This window comes from Macrobrachium nipponense, chromosome 12 (genome assembly GCF_015104395.2).
Source record: "Macrobrachium nipponense isolate FS-2020 chromosome 12, ASM1510439v2, whole genome shotgun sequence".
NCBI classification, from domain to species: Eukaryota; Metazoa; Arthropoda; class Malacostraca; order Decapoda; family Palaemonidae; genus Macrobrachium; species Macrobrachium nipponense.
In genome coordinates this window covers 52,262,790-52,278,309 of record NC_087205.1, presented here as the reverse complement: position 1 = coordinate 52,278,309, position 15,520 = coordinate 52,262,790, and the positions used below count along the sequence as shown (strand labels likewise).

Here is a 15,520-nt window from a genome sequence, read left to right as displayed (position 1 = left end):
GAGACTATTTCCACCACTCTCCAATGTATGTTTCAGGTAGCATAGTTTATTCTTCATATCTCTTGAGTGGCAGGAAGAGGCCCCTATTTCAGATCTCAATGCACAACTTGTTGTGTAACTATATAGGCGCTTTCAAAATTGTACCATATACTTGCTTGTCTATCTTCTGAAATTCATTTATAGTTTTCTTGTCAAGTTTCATGACTTCCATGGCATACATGAAGGATGGCATCACTAATCCTTTCCAATACAATTTTCCTATTTTTACCCTGTTACAGCTTTTATTGATGACTGCATTAGCTATATTTGCCATCTGCTTTGCTTTAATTTGGGCCCTTTTTATCTGTTCTCTGAAGCAGTCTTTTATGCTGTTGATTGTCACTCCTAGGTATTTAATCTGCTTAACTATTTTTATTCCTTCTATGTGCTCCATGTTTTCTCACTCGCTATTTCCATAAGTTTTTTTTTTTTTTTTTTTTTTTTTTTGCTTTTGTTATTTCTTCAAGGGCGTGTCCTAGTATTAATCCATCATCTGCATATAATAGTGCCACTATCCTTATAACTTAATTTCTAAAAACTTGTATTTTCTAGTTTTCTATTATCAGGTACGTTATTAGTAGAAAGAATATGGTTGAACCATTGCATCCCTGTCTTATTCCATTAGTTACATTTAGCTCTTCTTGTTCTATATTGTTAAGGTATAGGCTTGTTACGTCATTTGTATGCATCTTTGCAACTGCATTTATTACTTCTGCATGCAGCCTATATTTCATCATGACCTCTATGAGCTTTTTTCTATTAACTGAGTCAAATGCTTTTTGGAAGTCTATTGATACAACAAATAATGGGTCCTTTCTTCTGTACATTTCTTGTATGCAGTATTGTAAGATATATAAATTATCGATTCCCCTCCCTTGTGCGATAAAGCCTGATTGCAGTTCATTCATTTTTCCTATTTTTCTGATATGCTTTTCTATTTTGGTTTTCAGGATCCCCATAAAAATTTTATATGATGCATTGGTTAGAGCAATTGGCCTAAGATCTTTGACTTTGGGATGTTGTTTCTTGGTGTAAGTGTTGTTATTGACTTAAACCAGCTTCTCTGTGTTTGCCTGCCCTTCAGTATGTTGTTTAAACATTCTGCCAATTCCTTTTGAAGGTTGGTACTTTGTAAGAATAGTTTGAACAGAACTGGCTTCATTCCGTCTGGCCCTGTTGCTTTATTTGCCTTCATTTTCTCAATTTGGTTTTTTACATCTTCTTCTGTTATGTTGATTTCTTCCATGGGTTTAATTTCTGTCTCTGTTAGGTCATACACTCCATGCATGTGTATGGTATTTCTTCTGCTGTCCTAATCTTTTCACTATTTCTTCCATGATCATGTTTGTACTGTTCTTTCTTGCTTTCATTCCATATATCTCCTATTTTGTTTTCTTCTTTTTGGGTATGTATATTGTTTCCCAGAATTTTACCAGCTCTTTCCCTTGGGTTTCATCCTTCATCTCTTGCTTATTTTCGTCGTATATCCTTATCCATTCTTTTTCTGAAGTGGTCTTTCCTCTCAGTATGTCTATAAATTCCCAGATTTTCCTGTGTCTGTGTTTATCATTCATTATCTCATTTCTAACCTTTTCTTCATGTTCGTCATATGCTTTCTTTATTATTATTGTACTTGTTGTTTTTGTTTATGATATGCTTCTTCATAGTATCTCTTTTCTTCTATTCTTGTGGCTTTCCTTTTTAATTTGTTATATATCCTTCTTTGGCTTATTTCTTTCTTTATTTCTTTGGTGACCCATACTGGTTCTATTTCTTCTTGCTTTCCTTTCTTTAGCCTTCTTTTAATGATCTTCTCTGGGTTATTTGCTTTTGCTTCACTCATTGTTTCCTCCAACTGGGTTAGATGATCTTTTCTGTCTTGTTGGCTTACTTTACATTCTATATATGCAAGGTATTTCCTGGTGGACTCTTCTGTAATTTTCAAATATTTGATTTCTTTTGTTTCATTTCTGAATGTTTTCCTTACTTTAGGGTTCATTCAGAATTGGGCCTTTAAGAGGTGATGGTCTGATAGGTCATATTCATACTTTCCTTCATCTATCTCCATACATTCATAGTTTTTATACATATTTTGGTTGACTAGGGCAAAGTCTATAGTGCTGTTCTGATCTCCTCTACTCCAGGTTATCTCTCCTTTGTAGCTGGGATCTCCATTTAATAGCGTTAGGTCGTATTTTTCCATTAGTTCCATAACGTATTTTCCATTTTGGTCAAGTTCTTGTGTCCCTATGAAACCTAAATGCCCATTGAAATCCCCAGGGATAATTACAGGCAGGTCAGTGGTCTTCTCTAATGCTACATGTAAGGCGCTTATTATTCGTTTATTTCTTTCTTTATCACTGGTTGACATGTAGACTAGGATTAGGTTAAATCTTGGTGTTCTATAATTGCCCTCTACTATTAGAATGTCTTTGCATTCTGACTTTTCTTTTTCCATCTGGATCTCTCCTTTGGACCTATACATTATTAATAAACCTCCTCCTTTGGTGTCGTCTTCATCTCTCATTGAGTCTACCACTCTGATACTTGTTGGGAATAGTAATTTTTGCTGTTTAAGGTGTGTTTCTGTGATGAACATAATTGTGTTTTCTTTTGTTAAGTCTACTAGCTCGTTTAGTTTTGTTTTTGTTAGCCCTCGGGTGTTTATGAGCTTTATTTCGAGATTTCTTGATGTATCTTCTGCGTTGCTCACTATCTTTTCATTTTCTCTTGTTACAAAAGTGCTTCTACTAATTGTTAACCATCCTGTGCCTTATAGTAGTAGTTGATGAGGCTACCTATGTGGCGGCTCCCTAACTTGTTCTAAGTTGCCAGTAATTGTATTTATTTTTCTATGGTATTTGATGTCACAGATGACGAAATATTCATGCCAGGTGTTTTATAGTTGTTTGACTGATATAGATATAGATGGCAGATACTGAATAATGATCGAGTTGGCATTGAAAACCCAGTGATTTTGTCCGATTTCAACTACTTGAACACTCCAGCCGAGTTCATGGTGCAGAATCGCCCCCAACTTTTCTTGTCGAAAGCATCTTCCTTCACTAAGCCCTCAAATGAAACCGTACTGGTATTCACAGATCTTCCCAATGGTTCGAAATCTCTTATGTTTTCTTTCTAGAACCTTCAACGCATATCTAGTTAGTTTCTTCTGTGATTACCAAGTGCCATTATCTCTCCATTCTGTTTCAACTCATTCACCTTTAGGTTTTTTTCTCAATCATTTGGTACTACTTCATCCTCTCAAATTGCCCTTATCAATTCCAGTGTTCATTCTTTTTTCTTTATAGATTATACCAAGTACCGTTAAGATTTCACTTTCCACCTGACCTGGTGCCCTGCCATTTTTCATTTTACTTATAGCCACTTTTATTTCTATAGTATGTGACTCATCACAGGCCCCTCCACAGTCCCCATCTCCCACGAATCCCCTCTTATCTCCAGTGCTTGAAGACACAATACAAAAATTAATATATGTAATACGATCATTATTTCAAGCAGTGAAAATGGATCCCTAGAGATTGCAAACGGAGCAGGGGAAGGAAGAGAAGACGGTGGATTGACGAGCTTAAGAGAATTTGCTGGTATAGAATGGCATAGAAAGACCATAAAACAGAAGGGAGTGGAAGGACATGTCTGAGGATTTTGTCCTGCAGTGGACAAGTAACAGCTAATGATGATGATGATATCCTTTTCACCTTCGTCTCTACCTAAGTTTTATTAAACTACCCTGTAGTGGTTCAAGTTTCTTCTTAGTACATCTCTTCTCTATATCATTTCTCAGCACATACCACATGTCTCACCCTCCAATCCTTGAAAGTCCTGGGCTATTGGATGACTGAATCTTGTACCTCCTTTCCGCCACCACTATTTGGTCAAACAGTTCTTCAATCTTACTGTACTCGAACCTCTTGCTTCTTTGTGCTGTTTGCTTTTCTCCCAGCTCCATCCTTAGAACCTCGTACTTCATCTTAATTTTCTTTATTTTTTATCTTACCCTCCAACCACTGCAATGCCTCGTTTTTACTGTCTTAAGCGCTGAATGGACGAAAGTGTCCAAGTGCTTGGCCTGTCTGCCTTAATTTCATGAAATTAAAAATCAACTACCTACGTCCTCTTCCTTTTTTAATAACCCATAGCCATTTGTCTGCCAAATTGCTCCTCCTACATATATTGCATAACTGCTCCCTCTGCATCTTTCACTCGTGTTTTCACATTTTGAAAAATAGTCTACTTGAATTTATTTCTAATTGATGTCTTCCTCTTACGTAAATCTCGTTGCCCTCCATATTCTCGATATTGTGTGCCAAGCATGTGCTTTGCATGTTCCAACACAATGAGAAATAAACGTATAATAAAAAAAAAACTTACAAGAAACATCCAAATAAACTCCAAATTAAATTGATAAAACTTCCAACTTAAAACAAAACCATTTACATACCTGCCTTGAAAACACGGACAGTTAAAAAACTTCGTTGAGAGGGTAAAACCATCAATGACAAAAAGCAGTCGACAGCAAGTAACATTAAATGGCTGTGGAGTTATATGAATACTTAAGGGAACAGGATATGTACATTATGATTTCTAAAAAAAATAAATGAGAATGTTGTACGTTACATTCCTCCTTGCTGAAGAAATGAACCATGACATAGGCCTTCATGAGGGAATGATCCCTTGTTTGGTACCGACGGCAAATGGATTCTAGATAAGGCATTTGCTATGTTAGTCCAGTCGAATCGTGAAAAAATCGCACACTTTGGGTTAAAAGCATCAAATTTGGTATGTTAGTAGGACGTACCATACTAAACAATATTAGCTATAGACCCAAGCTGAAAATTCAAAATGGCGATATATTACAAAAAAATTTCTTATGCGTTCATATATTTTGGTCATGACTAGACTTTTAGGTTTCTCAAGAATATTATAGACATAAAATAGGGATTAAGTCTCTCTTTATTCATCATTTCCATCTAATTACCCAACTTTCCATGCTATAGTTAGGCGACTATATTAATTTTTCTGCATGTTGAATACTGCATGCTATAACAGCACAATTATATTATTTCCATTTCATTTCAAGATCTGATAAGGATATGCTAGTTCTAAGAAAGGAGACTGAACAAATGGCAAATAGCGTAAAAATAGTTGATAAAGAAGAATCAACGTCGGCAGACAACAGAGATAATGTTTTCGAGTGGAATAAATATGTCATATGTCAAGACAGAACCTCTGAAGCCCTTCAGTGTCCTGCTCATAACAGAAGAACAGATATGTCAATTGGGACAGGTTATCATACTTTTGAAGAAAACCTTAAAGGCCCTGCTCGTTAAATTGGTTTCCAGGGCCAATAAGATTAGAACATCTCAAGAAAGGAGGAGGCATAGCTGAAACTTTACAGCATTACAAAGCTAAATGGCATAGATCTTGTAGAAACACGTTTTCACATATGAAGATATCAAGGCAGGTGAAAAGAAAACATTCTTTAGGTACAGAAGAACAGTCAACAAATACCGGTAAAGTCACTAGACAGGGTTGTGGTGATGCAGCAGCAAAGATGAGGAGAGATATTTGTTTTTTCAGTGATGATGCTACTGGTGTTCTTCATGAGGCATCAACATTTAACATTGAGAGACGAGTTAGCGAATGTGCACTTGAACTACAAGATACTGTTTTGTTAGCTAAATTGAGCGCAGGTGCTCTAATTACATATCAAAGTTATATGTGTAAATATGAATATATGTTCATGTATTCTTCTTAATTTGAAAGGAATTATACAATTTGGTTATTCAATAACGGACTGCACAACCCATTTTGAACTGAAAAAGAAGAAATTCAAATAATGACTGTTGTCATAAACTAATATCTTAAGATTATATTACATATCAATATTTTATACACAAGCGCGCGCACACACACACGCAAACACACACACACACACACACACACACACACACACACATATATATATATATATATATATATATATATTATATATAATCTGAAGATATTAGTTTATGACAACAGTCATGATTTGAATTTCTTCTTTTTCAGTTCAAAATGGGTTGTGCAGTCCGTTATTGAATAACCAAATTGTATAATTCCTTTCAAATTAAGAAGAATACATGAACATATATTCATATTTACACATATAACATTGATATATAATATAGCCTCGAAATATCAGTTCGTTTGTGTCACAAATTATCACTTAGTTTTCTAATTTTTGAGTTTAAAATGGGTTGCCGTCATTTATTAAGCCCCCAAATTGTATAACTTCCTTCAAGTTAAGAATATATGCACTGTATATGTTAACTAATGCTAATTTATTTATCCAACTCCTGTACATCATAAAAATGGGACATCTTGCAAGTCTAAATAATTTTTCAAACCATTGTCCGCCATCTCTCTCTCTCTCTCTCTCTCTCTCTTTTAGCTTGTAGGAGTAGGAGACTGGATGCAGGCATTCATCCCCTATACCAGCAGAGCAAGTAAAAAAAAAAAAAGTCGAAAACGCTTATGGGCAGCACGTACAGCATTTAATAGCATTTTTTTAACTAATCGAAATCAAATTAATACAGGCATGCATCTGTCCAAACATTTATTTTTATAACTAGAAAGATCAGTCATTGCAGTTGCATCACCGCTAGCTGCTCTCTTTCTCTAGTCCTTCAAGTTGAAATAGTTTCTTACAAAGTTTCCTAAACTAGGACCTCATACCCAAGAACCTTATAAGAGTGTTCTTATCAAAGTCAAGCATGGCAGCAATATTTTCATTCTTTGGCGTAATTTCTCCAAACAGTGATATATCCCAAATACATCACCATTTCTTTTCCACATGAAGATTTGAACAAGTTTATAGCTAAACCAACCTCTTCAAGATGACTGAAGAAAACTTAAACACGCGTTTCATAAGTTCTTCCCCCGAGTTTGATACCACAGCATTGCCATCGAAGTAGATGCGCCTTCCAGGTCTAGTATTGCACTATTCACGACTTGTTGGAATGCAAGAGCTTTGGAGAGGCCAAAGCAGATCCTTTCATGTTAAAACACTCCGAAAGGAGTAATAAAAGCAGTTATTACTTTTGATTTTTCTTGTAAGTACAATCTATAGTAAACTCATAGGACATCCGTTAAACAAGTAGCATTATCTATGGCATCAAAGATGTCGTCTGTGCAATGTCATGCTCCAAAAGCTTTCTCTGGATAACAGAACTTTGTTCAAAGGGAGATGCTGAAAGTAAATTAATAGCTGGTTTAGTGATTATTTGCAGAATCTGTATAGTAAGTTATCCTTAAAGTTTTTCAAAGGTCACCTAACCATGTCCAAGCAACATTTCAAAAGGGGAAATGCTCGAAGGTTCATTTGGAATGAAGTATACTTAGGTTGTAAAACCGTGGCTTCATCTGGCAAAGAAACTTGAGTCTCTTGGATTATTCGTCTTGGAACATCATAAGAAGATCTAGCCTGGTCACGAAGATTTGAAACCATTTTCTTCATTGCTGATGCTGCTGGCTACGGCACATGAGTATGCGTCATAATTTATTCCCATAAATTCGACCTCTTGTGTACAACGCCAAGACTCCTTTTCATTACGAAGTTTTCTATCTAACGATAGCAAAATCCATTTAATAGAATGTGATCACGACCTTTCTCTGATAAAATCGGCTCCATGGAGTTTTTTTTTTTTTTTTTTTTTTTTTTTTTTTTTTTTTTTTTTTTTTTTTTTTTTTTTTTTTTAGCTCAACGAATGTTTGTAAAAAAAACTACGCTCTAGAAAAGGAAATACATCCAGTCCGAGTTTAGAAGAATACCAGTAACTATTATTCGCTTGTTGTTATAGCATAAATAACAACCGTCAATTGTTCGATGGTTGAACGTGTGAACACTCTTAGATTATTACCAATATTTTTAACTGCAAGTAGTTAGTTTTGTTTTCTGTCGCCAGATTAGAAATAAATTAGTAGAATTTTCAGTATCTTATTTCAATAAATATCATATTTCATTTTTTTAATTTCAAAAATAATGTACAAATTAAAACTAATTTGATCACTTTATTTCGCCATATTGTCTTTGCTCTGAATCGTCATGCGCTGAATTGTCTCTAAGCTGCATTGTCATTTGCTGAATTGTCGGCGCTGAATTGTCCTGCGTGGAATTGTCGGCCTACGATTGCGAACCAGTCTAAACTTTCATTCCCGTCTTTTCCTACCGCCACAGAATTTCTTAAGCCGTGATTGCACAGTGTTTGTTTCTAAAGGTCCCTGAGGTTCAGGATGGTATGGGGATACTAGAGTGCTGTATACCAAATTTCCTAAACACTTTATTAAATACATATAATACTAGTGAAACTGGTTCCCTGGTCACTTCGGATCTCTTTAGTCTCAGCAGAGATGGCACGAGGAGGAAACATAACTCAAAGCATGCTGATTACCATGGTTTGTACGGTGTGATGGTCCAACAGTCAATATCTTGGTAAAAAGTTCGTAATAGAAATTAAATTGCACTGAACGAGTTTTGGGAATAGTTTCATTGGGTTTCCTGCAATCTAACATGTGGAATTTTTTTCACTAATTGTACAACACCCTGTTTAGTTTTGGCCAAAAATAAATGAGTTATTCGATTATAAGTTTCAGCATTTCTAAAATATGATTCTGTTTCATGTGCTATGCTTAATATACATCATTTCACAATGGTTAAGGTATAGTCATTTCTCAGCCCATGTGTCACTATTGGCAACTGGCCAGTTTCCTTGGTCTGTGCAATCCGAACAAAATGTCATTATCAAAGGAACCTAATTACCTACTCCATTAATTTATGCTTCTTTACGTACAGTAATTAATGTGTGATCTTCCTGTTGTAGCTCTTTCAAATCTTAAGGCTTGTATGATATTTAAACTTTGTAATTATTCTGTATCTTCAGCTACTTTAGCTCCTACTCTAATTACTGGATTGACACTGTTAGATCAGACATTTTGTGAATTCTGCTTGTTACCTTGCCTTGCAACTACAAAAAATGTTTTATTTATTTCCTCGATTTCTTTACTGTTGACAAAATCAGCCACTTCCTTATATTCATTCTTTGAAGGCTTATATGAAATAAGGTTAGGTAACGGGTTTGAGCTGGTCAAATCATTAATATTCTCAATAAGTAAGTTTGAATTTAACAACGCCGTTTTTACATTACCTTTAATATATTTACAATTGAGGTCATTTTAACCAATGGAAGAAGCGGTGTTGCTCAAGTCCCTTAGCATCAAGTTTTCATCAAGCTAAGTCACATAATGCGCAATTTTTGTCGACAATCATACTTAGTACTTTGAGTGGAACTATACGGAGGATTCCAAGTTATCGGATGTTTATTGTTAGATAGAATTAGTTGTCATCTTAAATATAAAATTAAAGTTTCATTTTCGAGAGAAAAGCAGTGCAAGGTACATTAGGACCATTTTATGGTCTTCATTGGATTGGATGATAAAATTCAGGCCAAATGCCAAGCGCTGGGACCTATGTGGTTATTCAGCACTAAAAGGTAACCCGAGTGAAAAGGATTTAAAGGTTTAATAGCAGGAAAACTCGCAGTTGTAATTTGAAACAACAGTTAGAGAGGGTGGAAAGTAAGATGAAAGAAAAGAGATTAGAGGTACCTACACTATAATGAATGACAGGAGATGCAGCTAAGGACTGAAGAGGTGCTGCAAAGAACCTTCATGTTTATTAGGGAATGGTGATTGGTGTATGTCAATACAAAAAAAAAAAAAAAAAAAAAAAAAAAAACTTACAAGTAGGGGTTATACATTCACAAATGCTGTGACCTGGTTATTTACACCAGGAACTAGTCTGGCATTCTCTTTCTCGCTACTACCAAAATTGTTTTTTCTTTCTTTTTGCTTTGCTTAGCTAACCTCTCAAGTTCTTTGTGTGCACAAAAAGGTGTGAATAAATCTAGAATTTAAAAGAGCATTGTTATTCTTACAATCACTTATGTAGGCTATCTAGTAAAATGCTCGCAAAGGAATTAGCAGAATTTATTGGCAATATATCAAATTAAAACCTTTAATTTCAAGAAACTATACCCCTGGTCGAAAATCTGAGACTAAAGCATGAACAATTGTATAATGTCATTAATGGGTTTATGGGCATCATGAAGACATCAAGCATTTAAGGAAAGCACATAAGCTATGCTCTGATTTTACTTCACTGAGGAAAGGGATAAAGGATATGCAGTCTATATATTAAAGTATCTCATTCAAGAGAAGTGTAGGCATAAGAAAAGACACCTCACTTGTTTTATTGATAGATCTTCAGAAAGCCTTTTCATTACAGACAAACAAAGAAGCGAACAGAAGCCAGCATGAAAATAAAGCACATTTTACATCAGGAGGTTATGGTTTTATATGATGGTAATCACGCTGTCTAAACAATGCGCAATAGAAATTAAATGTAACAAATGACATAAGGCAGTGGTGCATTAGTTACATACCTGATCATACAAAAGCTAGAAGAAACAAACATAAGATATTGAAAAGAGATTTTAAGAATTATACATAACACTATTCTGTGCAGATAAGGCACTAATTCTAAATCGTTCTCTAAAGTTTTTATTATCATAGTTAGTGAGAGTGGGCTACATAATAATAAATACATGTCAATATTCAGTAATTGGCATCACGCAACTCTCGTTGAAGACATTTAATAGATTAAATGATATATCTGGGTATCACTAACAACAACTCGAGCAATTGCTTCGGTGATTCCGTTAAGACTAGTATAATAGCCATGCATGCCATCGCAAAAACTAAGCTTACTGAACGAGAATAAATATTACTAAGATAACCAAGTATATAAAAATACAGAAAACACAAGATGTAGGTACTCTACGTTCTGAACTAAGATCGACGACCCAGTTACCCAAGAGAAGGGATTTGAAAAGTGAGTTACCTCTTCTGAAACATCTTAGCTCTCACCCGTAGTCGGAGTTACCTGCCATTAGGCAACGATGGACTGCCTAGAAACGAAATCCTACATTCTGCAACTTAAAGAGTACAAGAAAGAGTTATACATACACCTGTGTAATTTTGAACCGACTAAAGCTAAAAATACTAAACGAAATTAAAAAAACAAAATTAAAAAAGTAGCATGGGAAAGAGCAATGAAACGTTTACCTTGAGTATCTATAAGAAATTTAAGATGAATATTCAGACAAAGCAGGCAAGCAAGGCTAGATAAAAAACACTAAGATTATATAAGACGAAACGATGAAAGGAGGAGAAACCAATATCTGTAATTGAAACAATAAATAAAAATTTAGAGTTTCTCTTAATTTACTGCTCAGCATATTGGAGCAATTCTAGTTTAATGAAACGGCCAAAATAAGACTATAAAGACAAATTAAACAGCTAATATCTTAATGTGCACAGATATGTCTAAAGAGGAAGTTGAAATTAGGATGGCACTTATAAAAACATCTGGTAACAGAAACTAAATCTAAACGAAATCACCGAGTTACACAGCAAGTTGTGCGTTAAGAACTGAAATAGGGGCCTCTTTCTGCCAGTCAAGAGATATGAAGAATAAACTATTCTATCTGAAACATACACCTTAGAGTAGTGGAAATTGGCTCCTATACGAGATAATCATGGATCAGTATGAAAAGAAGAAAGCCCCCTGGATAATGCAAGTAAAAGAATATATGAAAGAATTAAACATAAACTTAAGTAAAATAGAAGCACTTAAAGGTAAACAGCTATAAGAAATAATAAATAAATGGGACAGAAAAACATGGCTGAGAGAAATGAATGACAAGACAACATTAAGAATCTATAGAAAATATAAAGAAAACATAAGAGAAGAAATCTGGTAGGACGACACTGAAAAAAATAGTGCTCACCATTAGGGCTAGACTAGGCACACTAGGATTAAATGAGAGAAATAGACTAAAAGGAGAAGATACAAAATGTTTAGGTGGCGAGGAAAAAAAGAAACTTGAGATAATTGCCAACTCTACTGCCCAGCATATAATGAGATTAGAAATATATACATTTTTATGCAACAGCCATATCAGGAAAATAAAGAGGAATTGACAGCTAATATATTTTTTTGTTTTCAGATCTATTGAGGGGAAAAGTTAAAAATAGGAAAGAATTTATAAAAGAATTGTGTTATTACAAAGAGAGAAAACTTAAACAAACACAAATGAGGAATACAACAAGCATGGGAGCTGTTTCAGAGATACATCCCGCGTCCTACTACTGCTACTACTCAACAATTTCAATTCTTGATCAACTCATTTTTATCAAGGTAATTTTGGGTTCTAGGCTAATATGAATTTGAAATTTTTCGTTGTAGATACTATGAACCATATTTTCGCCAGTGTTACCCGTAGTATTCAATTCTGCTTGGTAATTTAGGTCTACCTACTAAGGTAGGGGTATAGGGTACCTAGCCTAGTATCTAGTATACCTACCTAGCCTAGTATCTAGTACCTATACCTACCTAGCCTAGTAGCTACCTAGGTAGCAGATTCACATCAACCGTGCATTTGACGTCTAGGCCAGCCCTTACGACACTCCTGATTGGCTTATCAGGCTGGAAACTCTCAGTCTCTCTCTCAAGAGTTCACATAGGTAGGCAGGATGTAGGTATGTTCCACCTCTCCTGAAAGACGTATCCCTGAGGAGAGATGGAACATACACCCTGTCTATGTGAACTATCGAGAGAGACTGAGAGTTTCCAGCCCTGTCATTGGCTTATCAACAGCCGGTCAGAAGTGTCAAATGCACAGTTGATGTGAATCTACTAGCTACCTATTAGCTATATTAGGGTAAACAACCGAGTGGACTGGCCAACTCACTGACTACTGCGGTTATGGCCACCCTCCGAAAAAGTACTTTAACACGCCCTGACACCGGAGATGGTCATCAGTCATGAGTTATTGGTAGTGATAACAGGAGCTCAAGACCTATACTCTCCTTTCGAAGTATTTTCTCCAAAGTTAGAAAATTAAGGCCATATTTTAAGATTTAAACAGAGGGTAATGAAAAGTGTGGTCAACGCAGTGCACACTACCCCAAAACGCTTTCAAAATTTTTACTTACAATTAAAACAGTTTAGAAGATTGACGCCATCTCGGTGTTTGCAGAGTTGTTTGTGTCAACAAACTTACCATTTCCTGTGCTAAATCCACACACCACTTGTACCCATAGACGCTGGGGCACTTTCATCACAACAATCGTAAACCCGACCTCTAACCAGTACTTATTCGTATTTATTCAAGGGGACTAAGGCATTCTTTGCGGCGTTTTGCGCCCTTCAATTGTTTATCAGTGTTGTCAATTGGTATGTGTTTACCCTCCAAACTGGATATAAGACTTATACACAAAACCGGGGAAATAAGTGAAATTAGTGTATCTCTTTGTTGTATAGTATTTACATATTACAGGAATTTTATCATTACTGCATTACTATGACAACTAGAATTCATGGAAACAGTTTGTAAATGCATCGGCGTATGTGTGAAGCTCCACTAGATTGGCAACGATGAGTCATTTTTTCGTCGCGTCGTCTGCTTGTACGTACATCAGAAATATTTGTAATTTTTTGGGGTTAATTTGGTTGCAAAAAAGGGATAATAGACATGAATTAAATAAACATTTTGAAGTAACAAAGTCAAGTTAAACTAAATAATAAGGAAAGTAAACAATTAAGGGAATAAACCTCATAAACAGTGTAGTCGTCTGCTGCTCGTAACTGTGTTTGTGGAGTGAGTGCTTAGGAACCAGGAACAGCAACGTGCTTCAAGTGGAATGTGGAGTGAATTAAGACCCAAATGTGTATTATAACAATCAAATAAGCACTGTGGAGTTTCAGTTGTGATGGCAGTAAGGATAAAACCACCGATTACAAGGTAAAAATGAATTCAGTTCAAACCATCACCCTGGGAATAAAGTTATTATGCTGATTACAACTGTAATTTTTTGTAAGATCAATAAACGTTACATATATACGCTAACATTGTTCAAATGAGTGCTGGGAAGGCTGGGAAAGATGGTGGATTGTCTGTGGTTAGAACGGCCAGCCACGCGATGGCCGCCATATTAGATTTAAAAACTGCCTTGAAAACATATTTTACGAAGAGCTCACATGGTTATTTTAGTTTGTATGAGGTTTTCATATATCATATTATGTTGACAAAACTTCAATCATTTGAATGGTATGGTGAAAGTTGTAATTATATTCTTGTTTCACCAATTAAATATCGAGTGAATAAGGCCTGGCCAGCGCGGTGATGATGGATCGTCTGTGGTTGTTTACCCTACATAGCCTATTTTCTGGCCGTCAACTGTAGAGTGAAACACTGCAATGGATCCATCGTCATCGCGTGGCTCAGCCTTATTCACTCGATATTTAATTGGTGAAGCACGAATACAATTACATCTTTAAGCATACTATTCAAAAGATTGAAGAATCGTCAACATAATGTGATATATGAAAGCTCCATACGAACTAAAATAGTTATGTGAGGTCTTCATAAAATGTTTTCAAGGCAGTTTTTAAATCCAATATGGCATTCACCGACTGAGGGGCCGTTCGTAACCAGAAAGGATCCAACATCTTTCCCAGCCTTCCCAGCACTCATTTGAACAATGTTAGTGTATGTATGCAACGTTTATTGATCTTACTCAAAATTACAGTTGTAATCAGCACAATAAAACAACATTTTGTGTCTATATTAGTGAAAGTATGAAACTTCTTATTCCCGGGGTCATGTTTTGAACTGAAATTCATTTTTACCTTGTAATCGGTGGTTTTATCCTTACTGCCATCACAACTGAAACTCCATAATGCTTATTTGATTGTAATTACGTATACACATATTGGTCTTAATTACTCCAAATAGCACTTGAACTATGTTGCTGTTCCTGGTTCCTAAGCGCTCATTCCACAAACGCAGTTGCAGGCAGCACATAACTACACGGTTTATGAGTTGCAAAGCTTTATTCCCTTAATTGTTTACTTTACTCATTATTTAGTTTAACTTTAGTACTTTGTTACTTCAAAATGTTTATTCTAATTCATGTCTATTATCCCTTTTTGCAACCAAATTAACCCCCAAAAATTACAGATATCTCTAAAGTAGATACGAGCAGACAACGGCAAAATCATCGTTGCCGTGGAGCTTCATACATGCACCAATGTATTTACAAACTGTTTCCATGAATTCTAGTTGTCATAGTAATGCAATAATGATAAAATTGCTCTAATATGTATATATACTAGAAATTTTAATTCACGTCTATTATCCCTTATTTGCAACCAAATTAACCCCATAAAATTACAGATATTTCTAAAGTAGATAGGAGCAGACTATGGCAAAATCATCGTTACCAATTTAGTGGAGCTTCATACATATGCCAATGCATTTTGTACATGAACTTTCCTGTCAGATATATACTTAGCTTT

The 15,520-nt window shown here is 35.3% G+C and overlaps 1 protein-coding gene across 1 annotated transcript in view; it reads left to right on the top strand.

Moving 5' to 3' along the window:
- Nucleotides 1–12,301: 12,301 nt before the first annotated feature.
- The window catches only part of LOC135224530 (uncharacterized), a gene marked incomplete in the record, with an annotated part of 155,482 nt that continues 152,263 nt past the window's right edge, over nt 12,302–15,520 (top strand). The window contains 1 exon segment of the mRNA XM_064263601.1: nt 12,302–12,358.